At 41.1% G+C, this 12,311-nt stretch overlaps 1 protein-coding gene across 3 annotated transcripts in view; it reads right to left on the bottom strand.

The window, feature by feature from the left end:
- The window catches only part of FRMPD4 (FERM and PDZ domain containing 4), an 865,179-nt gene that overhangs the window by 814,318 nt on the left and 38,550 nt on the right, over window positions 1-12,311 (bottom strand). The window lies entirely within an intron of this gene.

Genomic DNA, 12,311 nt, shown 5'->3' with positions numbered 1-12,311 from the left:
CTGAGTGATTTTAAATTACCTATGAACATAATCATCATTTTTGACTAGTCAACAGGAAAATAAGACTATTATTTTATAGCTGTGAAGATAATTTTACAACACTCTAAGGAAGGTTTTGAGAATTATTTCAAATGGTTCAGATCAAGTCCTTAATTCTAGGTCTGACAGTCAAGGTCTGACATTTCAGTGCCATGATTTTCCATCTCCAAACATTTGTTGTTTCTCTGTCCTCCCATTAGAACGTCAACTGCCTTCTTCCTGACCAAAATCAATCTTTCCTCAAACACCTGATTCACAGCTTACTTCCTATGATGCTTTCCACTTTCTCCAAGAGAATTAATCTCGCCACCTCAGTACTCAGGAAGGACACAGTACTTCTATAAAGCAGTTATCACATTCTGCCATACATTACAGGTACTTGGGTATAATTTTGCTAGGCTCACTTACTGTTCTAGTAGGCTTCTTGTAGATGCTTTAGCATTTTCTACATAGATGATCGTGTGATCTACAAATGAAATCCGTTTTGCTTCTTCCTCTTCCTGTCCTTCTCTCCCCACTTCTCCCCCTCGCCTTAATGTACTGGTTAGAACCCCCAGTACAGTATTGAATAGAAGCGGTAAGCAGGGAGATCCTTGCCCTGTTCCTGATCTTATGGGGAAATCATTCTGAAATAGTGGCAAGAGCTGATAAACTGAGCTTTATCAAAATTTTTGAAGTGTGGTATTCAACAGGGTGAGAGCAGAGAAAATATTTTTTGTGTTTCTGCAGAGGTGGGGATTTCTGAATAAATTTTGCTGAAAACTTGGGATTCAGAGCCAAGAGCAAGCCTTGGGAAAGTAATGTAGAATATATAGATACTGAGAGAACTCCAGAGAGATTCTCCTAACTCTGGAGGTATGTGTTAACATTTCAAGGGAAAATGAGGCTCAGGGCCTTGGAAAACCAGTCATTCAGGCTTATCTAGTCATTAAAAAGAAACATTCTAAAAGGTTAGAGTGAGGGGCGCCTGGGTGGCTCAGTGGGTTAAAGCCTCTGCCTTGGGCTCAGGTCATGATCCCAGGGACCTGGGATGGAGTCCCAAATCAGGCTCTCTGCTCAGCAGGGAGCCTCCTTCCCCCCCCCCCCCCCCCCCCCCCCCCCCCCCCCGCCTCTCTGCCTACTTGTGATCTCTGTCAAATTAAAAGAAAAAAAAAGGTTAGAGTGAGAACCCAAGATCCTTTCACCCCATTCCCAAGAAGCAAAAGTTTTATTCCCTCTTTTCAAAAGAATGGGAGAAGACAATTGCCTCTTTCCTTATATATACGCAGAGAAAATCCATTCTTCTCCATCCCTCACCTATGGATCATCTGGTCCCTCAAAGGAGAGATTTTTTTTCTATCTGACTTTCATTGTGAGGCCCCAGGCTGTAAGGTCGGGGACAAATGGGCCAATGCAATGATTATTATTATTTTTTTTTAAAGATTTTATTTATTTATTTATTTGACAGAGAGAGAGATCACAAGTAGGCAGAGAGGCAGGCAGAGAGGCAGGCAGAGAGAGAGGAGGAAGCAGCCTCCCTGCGGAGCAGAGAGCCCGATGCGGGGCTCGATCCCAGGACCCTGAGATCATGACCTGGGCCGAAGGCAGCGCCTTAATCCACTGAGCCACCCAGGCGCCCCGATTATTATTTTTTTAATACATTTTTTTATAAACATATAATGTATTATTAGCCCCAGGGTACAGGTCTGTGAATCGCCAGGTTCACACACTTCACAGCACTCACCATAGCACATACCCTCCCCAATGTCCATAACCCCACCCCCCTCTCCCTACCCACTGCAATAATTATTATGTAAATAACACTACTGATAGTCTCCGAGTCAGAAACATCACGGACACAATCATGATAAAATTAATGAGATTAGTATTAAAAACCTAACAAAAAGACTCTATGCTTTGCTTTCTGTCTCTCCTGCTGCAGGAGGCTGTAAAAAATAGGTCTTAATTTTCTGAAAATTGATAAATGCCATTAGGTCAAAAGCAGCTTCTGTGCTCAGTTACCTGTCGGGTTTCTCCTTCATTTTTTTTTTTTCCTTTTTTCCCCCCTGTGATTAAATATACATAACATTAAATTTGCCACTTTAACCATTTTTAAATGTACAGTTCAGTGACATTAAGTACACTCACATGCCATGTAACCATCACCTCTATCCATTTCTGGAATTTTTCATCATCTCCAAAAGAAACTCTATACCCCTGAGGTAGTAATTCCCCATAACCCCTTCCCACAGTCTCTGGTCATCTCTATTCTACTTTCTGTCTCCGTGAATTTGCCTACTCTAGATACCTCATATAAGTGAAACCACACAGTATTTGTTCTTCAGTGTTTGGCTTATTTTACTTAAAACTTTCAAAGTTTATCCGTGTTGTTACATGTATGAGAATTTCATCCCTATTTATAGATGAGTTAATATTCCATGGTAATGGATAGACCACATTTTTATCCATTCCTCCACTGATGGACACTTGCGTTGTTTCCACCTTTTGCCTAGGGCGACAAATGTTGCTATGAATATTGGTGTACAAGCATGTTTGAGTTCCTGCTTTCGATTCTCTTGAATATACACCTAAGAGTGAAATTGCTAGATCATATGGTATTTCTATGTTTAACTTTTTGAGAAACTGCCAAACTGTTTTCCACAGCAGTTACACCATTTTTCATGCCCACTGCAACGCACAAGGGTTTTGATTCGCCACATCCTCGCCAACGCGTGTTATTTTACATTTTTCTTCACTTTTGTGCTTTTGTCAGCTCTTCGGTAATTTTAAGCTTTATAAAAAATATCTCATCCAGGGAATTGGTCTGAATGACTGACCCTGCCACTCTCAGAAACAGGAGACCTCATTTTACTTCTTCTACATACTTCTATGACGCTACCACACAGATTTGGTAATAAACCTCAAAGTAACATCATTGGCTCTATTAAATAACAAAAATTCAACAGAGTAAAACCTAAAGATTTAATTGGCTATGTTGAATGATTCATGAATTGGGCTGCATCCCATCCAGCAAGTATGAAGGAACCCAAGTTGCTGTGCAAAATGAAAGGCTTTTATAGACAGAAGGGAGCAGGGATAAAGAAAGAGCAGATTACATCATCTCCCTTTGGGGGATAGAAGAGAGTCCATGTGGTAGATTACCTCACTGGTGCTAACCAGAAAATTCCAGACTGGCCCACTAAGACTACATTTCCAGGGAAGTCTGAAACTGCGATTAGGTTAGGGATTAAGCCCTGGTTTGGTGAGGTGGGCCTGGTAAGTGACTCCATTTGGGGTCTATGGGTTTTTTTTTTTAACAGCTCTGTAGCATCAGAGAAAACTTATACTACTGATAGAAAAGTTAGAACAAATACGTCTTTAATTTTACATTAAGATGTATATTATTTTGAATTCCTAGGTGCATTTTTGGTATTTCTCCATATATAGATTTCTGCCCTTCTCATGTGGTTGACACACTGTTAACGTAGAATGAACTCTAAAGATATATCAGCCATGGAACGAATGATTTAAAGTTGAAACCACACTTTGGGGGCGCCTGGGTGGCTCAGTGGGTTAAGCCGCTGCCTTCGGCTCAGGTTATGATCTCAGGGTCCTGGGATCGAGTCCCGCATCGGGCTCTCTGCTCAGCAGGGAGCCTGCTTCCCTCTCTCTCTCTCTGCCTGCCTCTCTGTCTACTTGTGATCTCTCTCTCTGTCAAATAAATAAGTAAAAAATAAAAAAAAATTTAAAAAAATTAAAAAAAAGAAACCACACTTTGGAGACTGGCCTGCTTAGTGTTTCATAAAAAATGTTTTTGTCTTAGCAAGACAGGAAACAACGTGTGTTGGAGAGGATGTGGAGAAAGGGGAACCCTCTTACACTGTTGGTGGGAATGCAAGTTGGTGCAGCCACTCTGGAGAACAGTGTGGAGATTCCTCAAGATATTAAAAAGAGAGCTTCCCTATGACCCTGCAATTGCACTGCTGGGTTATTTACCCCAAAGATACAGACGTAGTGAAAAGAAGAGCCATCTGTACCCCAATGTTTATTGCAGCAATGGCCACGGTCGCCAAACTGTGGAAAGAACCAAGATGCCCTTCAGCGGACGAATGGATAAGGAAGATGTGGTACATACACACGATGGAGTATCATGCCTCCATCAGAAAGGATGAATACCCAACTTTTGTAGCAACATGGATGGGACTGAGCTGAGCGACGATGCTGAGCGAAATAAGTCAAGCAGAGAGAGTCAAGTATCATATGGTTTCACTTATTTGTGGAGCATAACAAATAACATGGAGGACATGGGGAGATGGAGAGGAGAAGGGAGTTGAGGGAAATTGGAAGGGGAGCTGAACCATGAGAGACTATGGACTCTGAAAAACAACCTGAGGGTTTTGAAGGGGCAAGGGGTGGGAGGTTGGGGAATCAGGTGGAGGGTAATAGGGAGGGCACGTATTGCGTGGAGCACTGGGTGTGGCGCAAAAACAATGAGTACTGTTACGCTGAAAATAAATTAATTAATTTTAAAAAATGTTTTTGTCTAGTAACAATAAAAGGTGACTTTAATGAAAATTGAGGACACGTTAGCGCTACTCTTCTGTTATCTATATGCATTCATTTATTTTTGTATTTCCTTTTATTTTCTCTATAAAAGAGTTAGGAAATTTCATATAGCTTGCTGAGGATAAAAACCAATCTTTTTCAACTTTGAACTTATAGTTAGAAATAATAAACATAGGATGAGATTTTACCTTCCCTGCAGAAAGAAAAGAAAATATCATTAAAAACATAAATTGATTACAATCTTCTGAAATTGAATGGGGAATGTTCATCCTAAAGTCCCTCCGTCAATCTAAATGCTCCAGTAATATTGTTCGAGGTTCAGATAAGTTGGCTATCAGCTAAATTAGCTTTGAACATACAAGTGGCACTCAAAAACCTGGCTAGCCACGAAAGATTTAAGTTGAATGGTCCCTGCAATGAGAAATGAGGAAAGGGTTTGAAAAGCTCATTACTTAGAATTCACACAGCAATTCATATTTTCTATGCTTCTATAATCAGATGCAAGTCATTGCTCTAAAAGGCCCCGTGCAGTTTTTAGCGGGCAGCATTTTCCATAAAGCTCACAAAAGAGAATTCCCTATTTCTGCCAATCTTCCTTCCCTACCCGTTTATTCAGCGGGATACTGTGCCAAGCAGCGGGGCTCGAGAAATGAATTAATGTTTGGGCAAGTTCACTGACTTCGGCATCTCCTTCCCCACACTGTTTGAGATGGCTGGTCGCAGTTTCGTTGTACCCGGATTTTGCCTCCTTGCTCAAGTTCTTTGATGGTTCCTCGTCCACCACTTCACACCCGTCTCCTATTTGGCACTGGATGTGTCTTTATCTCTAAAGCATTGCCATTCACTCCCTCTACGTTCTACATCTTCTAAGCCAATCCCAATCACCCTCTTTTCCTCAGCTCTGGAACTGGTCTAGCTGCCTAATGGGAGTTGGGATTAAGGATGACAGGTAAAATACAGGACCCCCACCATATCTGAATTTCAAATAAATAATGACTTTTTTAGTGTAAGTATATCCCATGTAATATTTGAGATAGGATAAACTTATACTAAACAATTATTTGATATTATCTGAAGTTCAGATATAACTAGGAGTCCTAAATTTTTATTTGCTAAATCTGCTAAGCCTAGTCGGGGTGGGCAAGATATATTCCTCAAGGAACTGACCACCGTGATTTAATGCATCTGCTACTAGATGAATTACAGTAAGACTTGCTTGGGGCTAGTCTTAGGTTGAGCTCCCCCAGAAACGGACCCTCAGCGAAGGATGTGAGTGCAAGCGGCTACTTTGGGGGTGACATAAGAGAGGGAAGAGAAGGAAGTCAATGTGGTGTGCACTAACCAACAAGTTACTGCTGTGGCTAAGTGAGAACTCGCTTCAGAGCTGTCTCCCCCAAGGAAAAAGAACGCTGCAGAATCTTTCTTCAGCTCACATTTGGCCTCAGTGGAGGACCACTGCTGGGGATCTGAATTCCCCTGCATTTCCAGCCAAGCATGTCTCAGCAGCCAGATGAAAGCCTCTGGCAGAGTGCTAGTGAAAGCCTGCAGAAACGGGGAGGGCCAAGGGGGTATGAACTGCCGTGACAGCATCTGCTACAGTGATATCTCTGGATCGTGAGCCCTGCATAAACTGAGTTAATTTGGGAATCAAGTTTAAGTCCAAAAATCATGGGAAGTAGGAACTGGGAAAGACCTCAAAGATAATCTAGTCCAACTCCCTTGTTATGGCTCAGGGAGGTACTTACCCAAAGGCAAAGAGTTACCTATCGACAGGTCTAAGATGCTATTTCTATTATTATTAGGTCATCGGACACTGACGGATGATGTGCAAAGAAATGTTCACGTTTCATGGACACCGGTGTGAGTACTCTACACCCAAGAGAGAAGGAGCTCTTTGAGTTTGGTTGGGAGGGGGGTGTTGGGCAAGCACCAGAGTTATCTGGTAATTATGTAGACCCAGAAGGGACGCTCTCGCTGTGAGCTGAAAATCCAGCCTCCTGCTTGGGTCTGGGAGACAGAGGACGACATAAACTAGGAAATCACACCTCTTGCATGCAGAGGTTGCCCTGCACCAGTACCATGTCATTGACCTTTCTCTGCTCCCCAACCTCAGGTCAGTGAGGTGCCCGGTGTTCCCCAGTTCACACAGCAAGAGCCCATCTTAAAAAACTCACCTGGAGGAGGCCGGAGCAGGCTGGACGCACCTCTCTACTCTATCCTCTCCAATATTCCCCCAGAGGGGTCCACACAAACCTTAGGGTTGGACAGAATCCTTGTTCTGATTCCCTCTCAAAGTTTTGTGTGAAAATCGAGTGGGATTCTGGTGTGAAATCTCTAAATTTCTATAGATTAGCATTCTATAAAAGATAACATATAACTGAGATACTCCAGCTCCTGGTGTAGAACTGCCACATAGTAGATGCTCAACAAATGTTTAATGAATAAGGGATAGAGTCCCTGAATTGTAATTCATTGCTTGTCCTCACATAAAAATTCAATGTATTCTATTTCTTTTTGTTCAGTTTGTTAGACTCCTGACTCCATGATTTGGTTATATTGCTCATCTTCTGTGATCTCTGATGTAGGGTGCGGCAATGGAAATAGGAGTAGCTAAGGACAAAGATGGCAAGAAGAAATATCAGTGCAAATCCTGTGACCTGAACCAAGTTTTTGCAGATCTAATGATCTTTGAAAGGTATCCATGAGGCTTTTATTCGCTTAAGCCTTCGTAATTTAAACCCAAAACAAGAAAACCAATCAAGATAAAGTAATTGATTCTAACTTAATAGACAACATTTTCTTCCCAAACCAGAATTTTTCTTCTGAAACATGTAAGCAACTAGTAATTTTCTTATCTGGCCCATAAAAGACCTCACAGCAAGTCAAAGAAATTCAGCTGAGATTTTAATGTTATATTTAACATGATTTTTCACTTCTTAGCTCAATATACTAGACCCACACCTAAAGCATTATAGATAATAAGCAAACCCACCTTTCAGAGTTTCTTTACAAACTCTTGACTTCTGCTTTGGCAAAGCCTTTGGTAAAAACAGTGGGAAGGAACTCAGCAGCACAGTAAGTCTGCTGCTCCAAGCACTTAAACACCAAACCAGAGAAATGAACTCAACCTAGAACGCTCCATACGTCTTTAAGACACATGTGGTAAAATATTTATGGCCATTTAATGAAAACATAGCTTCTTGAAATCATGTTTTCTAAGAAGACAGTGGGGGGAACCTTAAATCCCTATCCCTTTGAGTTTCCGAACATAGTCTCTTGGATTCCAGGAAATACAGGTGTGAGATCTGAGGAGGACTTCAGACACCACTGAGGCCATTTAACTCATTTCACGAATGACAGAATCAATGCCCTGAGAAGTTAAGTGACATTCTCCAGCCCAGGGGTCAGCAAAATTTTCCTGTAAATATCCAAGTAGTAAATATTTTAGGCTTTGTGGGCTATATGGTCTCTGTCACACCCATTCAACTCCGCTGTTGGCATGGGAAAGGCAATACTTCAGCAAACGAGCATGTCCGTGTTTCAATGAAACTTTGTTTATAAAAACTGGTGATGGCCCAGACTGTCAGACCCTGATCCACGGTGCACAATTAAATAATGTCAGAGACAGCCCAAACCCAAATCCCATGACTGACTATGTTTATTTATTTATTCATCTAACTAATACCTATTAAGAGTCTACCGAGTACCACACATAAGGCAGGGTGGTGGTGCATTTAGGTACAGTCGATTAACTCCAAATTCAGAGTGTAATACTTTGTCTACAGGGATAAAATTTACCAGTCTCTACTAACCGTGTCTCAAGAAAATATCTCCAATTGGAGATCAAATTTCTGATCATGGAAATTGTCCATGGACATAAAACTTTGATGTCCTTTAGAGCTAACAGCATAATTCATCAGGAGTTGTAAGTCTCTGTCTCAAATGCGTTAAGTGGAATAATCATTTTATTACCAAAAAATGAACCATCAGGACTTCCAGGACCAGCATCCCTACCCGACCCCTGTCCATGAGCATTTCTTCCAGGGAGTTCTCACAGCATTTGGCTTATCCTACAACCATCCACCCTTCATTATACAGTGTCTCTGCCAACTGATACCATGGGAAGGAACTGGTTTCAGAGAAAAATGAGAAAACTAGATCCAAAAGCACTGGGTCAAGTGAGGCAGAGGGACAGGAGAAATGTTAAGTCATTTGTTGAATCTCTCTAGAAATATTTACCAGCCCCCCCCAAAACATCCTGGGAATATTGGGGTATGCTGTGGAGACAAAATCTCATTCTAGAGGCTCATCTAGAAGGCTTAGAGTGTGGGGGTGGCATTAAACAGATAGTGATAACTTTTATGAAAACAAATAAATAAAAGAGAATAATGGAATCGAGAGTAACTGAGGGCTGTGGAAAGAGGAGGGGGCTATACGAAATACAGTAATCAGGAAGATCCTCTTCAGGAAGGTATCTTTTGAGCCAAATGCGGCATGATGACAATATCTAGACTCAAAGGGATCCTATGGGATAGAGAGAAGCACCGGTTCAAATGGCCTGAGCAGGAACTTGTTTGGGGTGTTCAATGTGGTCAGGCCAGAGCAGGTACAGTGGTGTGACAGGAGGTCAAAACAGAAGGCAGGGGTGGCTGCAACTAGAGAATGTGTCTACAGAGCAGGGCCCGTGCCGCACAGGGCATGACCCAAAACAATCCACCCGGGTGCAAGATAACAGTATCAGCACTTTAATTTAAACGTGTTTTTTGTCTAAAATAGTAAGAAAGAAATTAAGCTTTGCTAACAAGTCATATGAAGATCGTCAGTGGTACTCTCTCTCAGTCGGGATATCTGAAGGTAATGAGCCGAGCATGTTACTGGAAATTTCCTGAGGGAAAGAGTTACCAAAGGGTTTGTCAGGCACCTGGAATACTTTTGTTCTGTTGCAGTTGATACTGGCTAAGTGAATTTACAGACTATATTCTCCACTTGGGACTAAAAGAGCACTCACACAACTCATGAATGGCTTAAAAAGCTCTGTGTAAAGGAATCAAGGTCTGACACTAATGGAAATAATGCAAGCACAAGAGAAAAACAAGAAAATAGAGTTTATGTTTCTCCTTCTTCTATTATAACCTTTTGAACAATGACAAGTCCTGAACAAAAATAATAATGATGCAGTTCAGTACTTTCAAAAACATCTGACTACCACATTTCACATCATAATTTTGTATTTAGGTATGTATATATAGACGTGTAAGTACATACAGATATAGAGATAGGGGTATATAACCAAAAGAAGAGTTTCTTAAAACAATACTTATTAATAACACACTCTAACATTTTGTCTTTTATTCTATTAAAAAGTAGTATTAGCTATTATTAATAGTATAATCCACCAATAGGCTGTGCTATTAATATTATAATCTACCAATAGGTTATGATATGCAGTACTTGAAAAATACTGATACAATCAGATCCAAGGAGAAATCAGCCACACAACATTGAAATTAAGAAGGCTCCCTACGTATGGTACTGTTAGCCATCAATCTCAGCACAAAAGTATATTTCTATTTTAGAAATTGGCTAATTGTAGCACAAAGTCATCAAAATTTGCAAAATATTTTAAAACTAAACATCCAGGGGTGCCTGGGTGGCTCAGTGGGTTAAGCCTCTGCCTTCGCTCAGGTCATGATCTCAGGGTCCTGGGATTGAGCCCCTCATCAGGCTCTCTGCTTGGCAAGGAGCCTGCTTCCCCTTCTCTCTCTGCCTGCCTCTCTGCCTACTTGTGATAAATAAATAAAATAAATAAAATAAAAATAAACATCTAGACTATAAAAACAAACCATTACCATATTTTTCAATAATATTATGAACCTCATGGTTTTATGAAGAAGCAGCCCAATGTCCCTTGACTGATGAATGGATAAAGAATATGTGGGGTGTGTGTGTGTGTGTGTGTGTGTGTGTCATGGAATATTATTCAGCCATAATAAAAGAATGAAATCTTGCCATTTACAATGATATGAATAGTACTAGAGAGTGTTATGCTAAGTGAAATAAGTCAGTCAGTGAAAGACAAATACCATATGACTTCACTCATATGTGGAATTAAAGAAACAAAACAAAATGAGCAAAGACATAAGAGGGACGGGGAAAGCAAGAGAGGGAAAGAGAGGGAGAGAGAGAGAGAGAGTGAGAAACCAAGAAACAGACTCTTAACTACAGAGAACAAACTGATGGTTATCAGAGTGGAGGGGGTGGGGGGATGAGTGAAACAGGTGATGGCGATTAAGGAGTGCACTCGTCATGATGAGCACCTGGATGTACGGAAGTGCAAGTATATATACTTGAAGCTAATATAATGTTGTATGTTAAGTATACTGGAATTAAAACTTTTACAGAAACCACGAGACATATTCAGTCCATCACTTCACAAAATTTTACTAAACCTGATGTATGTTAAAAGTCTCAGGTCTCGGGGCGCCTGGCTGGCTCAGTGGGTTAAAGCCTCTGCCTTCAGCTCAGGTCATGATCCCAGGGTCCTGGGATTGAGTCCCACATCAGGCTCTCTGCTCAGCGAGCAGCCTGCTTTCTTCTCTCTCTGCCTGCCTCTCTGCCTACTTGTGATCTCTCTCTGTCGAATAAACATTTAAAAAAAAAAAAAGTCTCAGGTCTCATTGAGAGGCACCTGGATGGCTCAGTCAGTTCAGCATCCGACCCTCGGTTTTGACTCAGGTCGTGATCTCTGTGCTCAGTGGGGAGTTTGCCTGAAGATTCTCTCTCTGCCTCTGCCCCCTCCCCCTGCTCATCAACTCTCTCTCTCTCTGAAATAAATAAATAAATCCTTAAAAAAAATAAATAAAACTCTCATTGATGATCTCTTAATATATTAATTTAGTAGTACACTTATCCTCCCTTATCCAAGGGAAATGCATTGCAAGACCCCCAGTGGATGCCTAAAACTACAGGCAGTAATGAACCATATCTATGCTATGTTTTGTCCTAAACATACATAGCTATGATAGAGTTTATAAATTAGGCACAGTAAGAGATGAACAATAATAACTAATAATAAAATAGAACAATTATAACAATATACTATAATAAAGGCTATGTGAATGTGGTCTATCTCCTCAAAACATCGTTTTGTGGTGTCCTCACCTTTCTTGTGATGACGAGATGACACAATGCCTGCGTGTTGAGATGATGTAAGACTAGTGATGTGGGCACTGTGATGGAGCACTGAGCTCCTGTTGATCTTCTGATGAAATGTCAGAAGAAGGATCATCTACTTCTGGACAGCAGTTGACTAAGGGTAACTGAAACCGTGGAAAGCAAAACCATGGGTAGGAGGGGACTGCTGTATATAATCTAGAAATACACACACACACACACACACACACACACAGAGGCACAGGCACACACACACACGTATTTATGGCCGGTCTCAGCATTTTTTGCTGAGATGATGTGTGAACAAATACATTTGGAGATCATCACTACCGCTCACAGAATTTGTCTACCCTGGGCCTTCAGTAGCTGTCTGTGGATTTCTAAGACCCCAAAACTAAGAACTGTGCTTTTACACCATATTTCCCCTGCTATTGCTTAAACTCAATGTTTGCAGTCCTTTATTAACTGAACTACTTACCTGGAAACTACTACTTGGTGAAGTCCTTCTCCCAAAAGCAAGTAGCTGATGGACATAAGATATCATAAGACCAGGC

Source organism: Meles meles, chromosome X (genome assembly GCF_922984935.1).
Source record: "Meles meles chromosome X, mMelMel3.1 paternal haplotype, whole genome shotgun sequence".
In the NCBI taxonomy this organism is placed as follows: Eukaryota; Metazoa; Chordata; class Mammalia; order Carnivora; family Mustelidae; genus Meles; species Meles meles.
The sequence above is the reverse complement of the archived record's forward strand: the minus strand, read 5'-3'. Positions and strand labels throughout refer to the sequence as shown.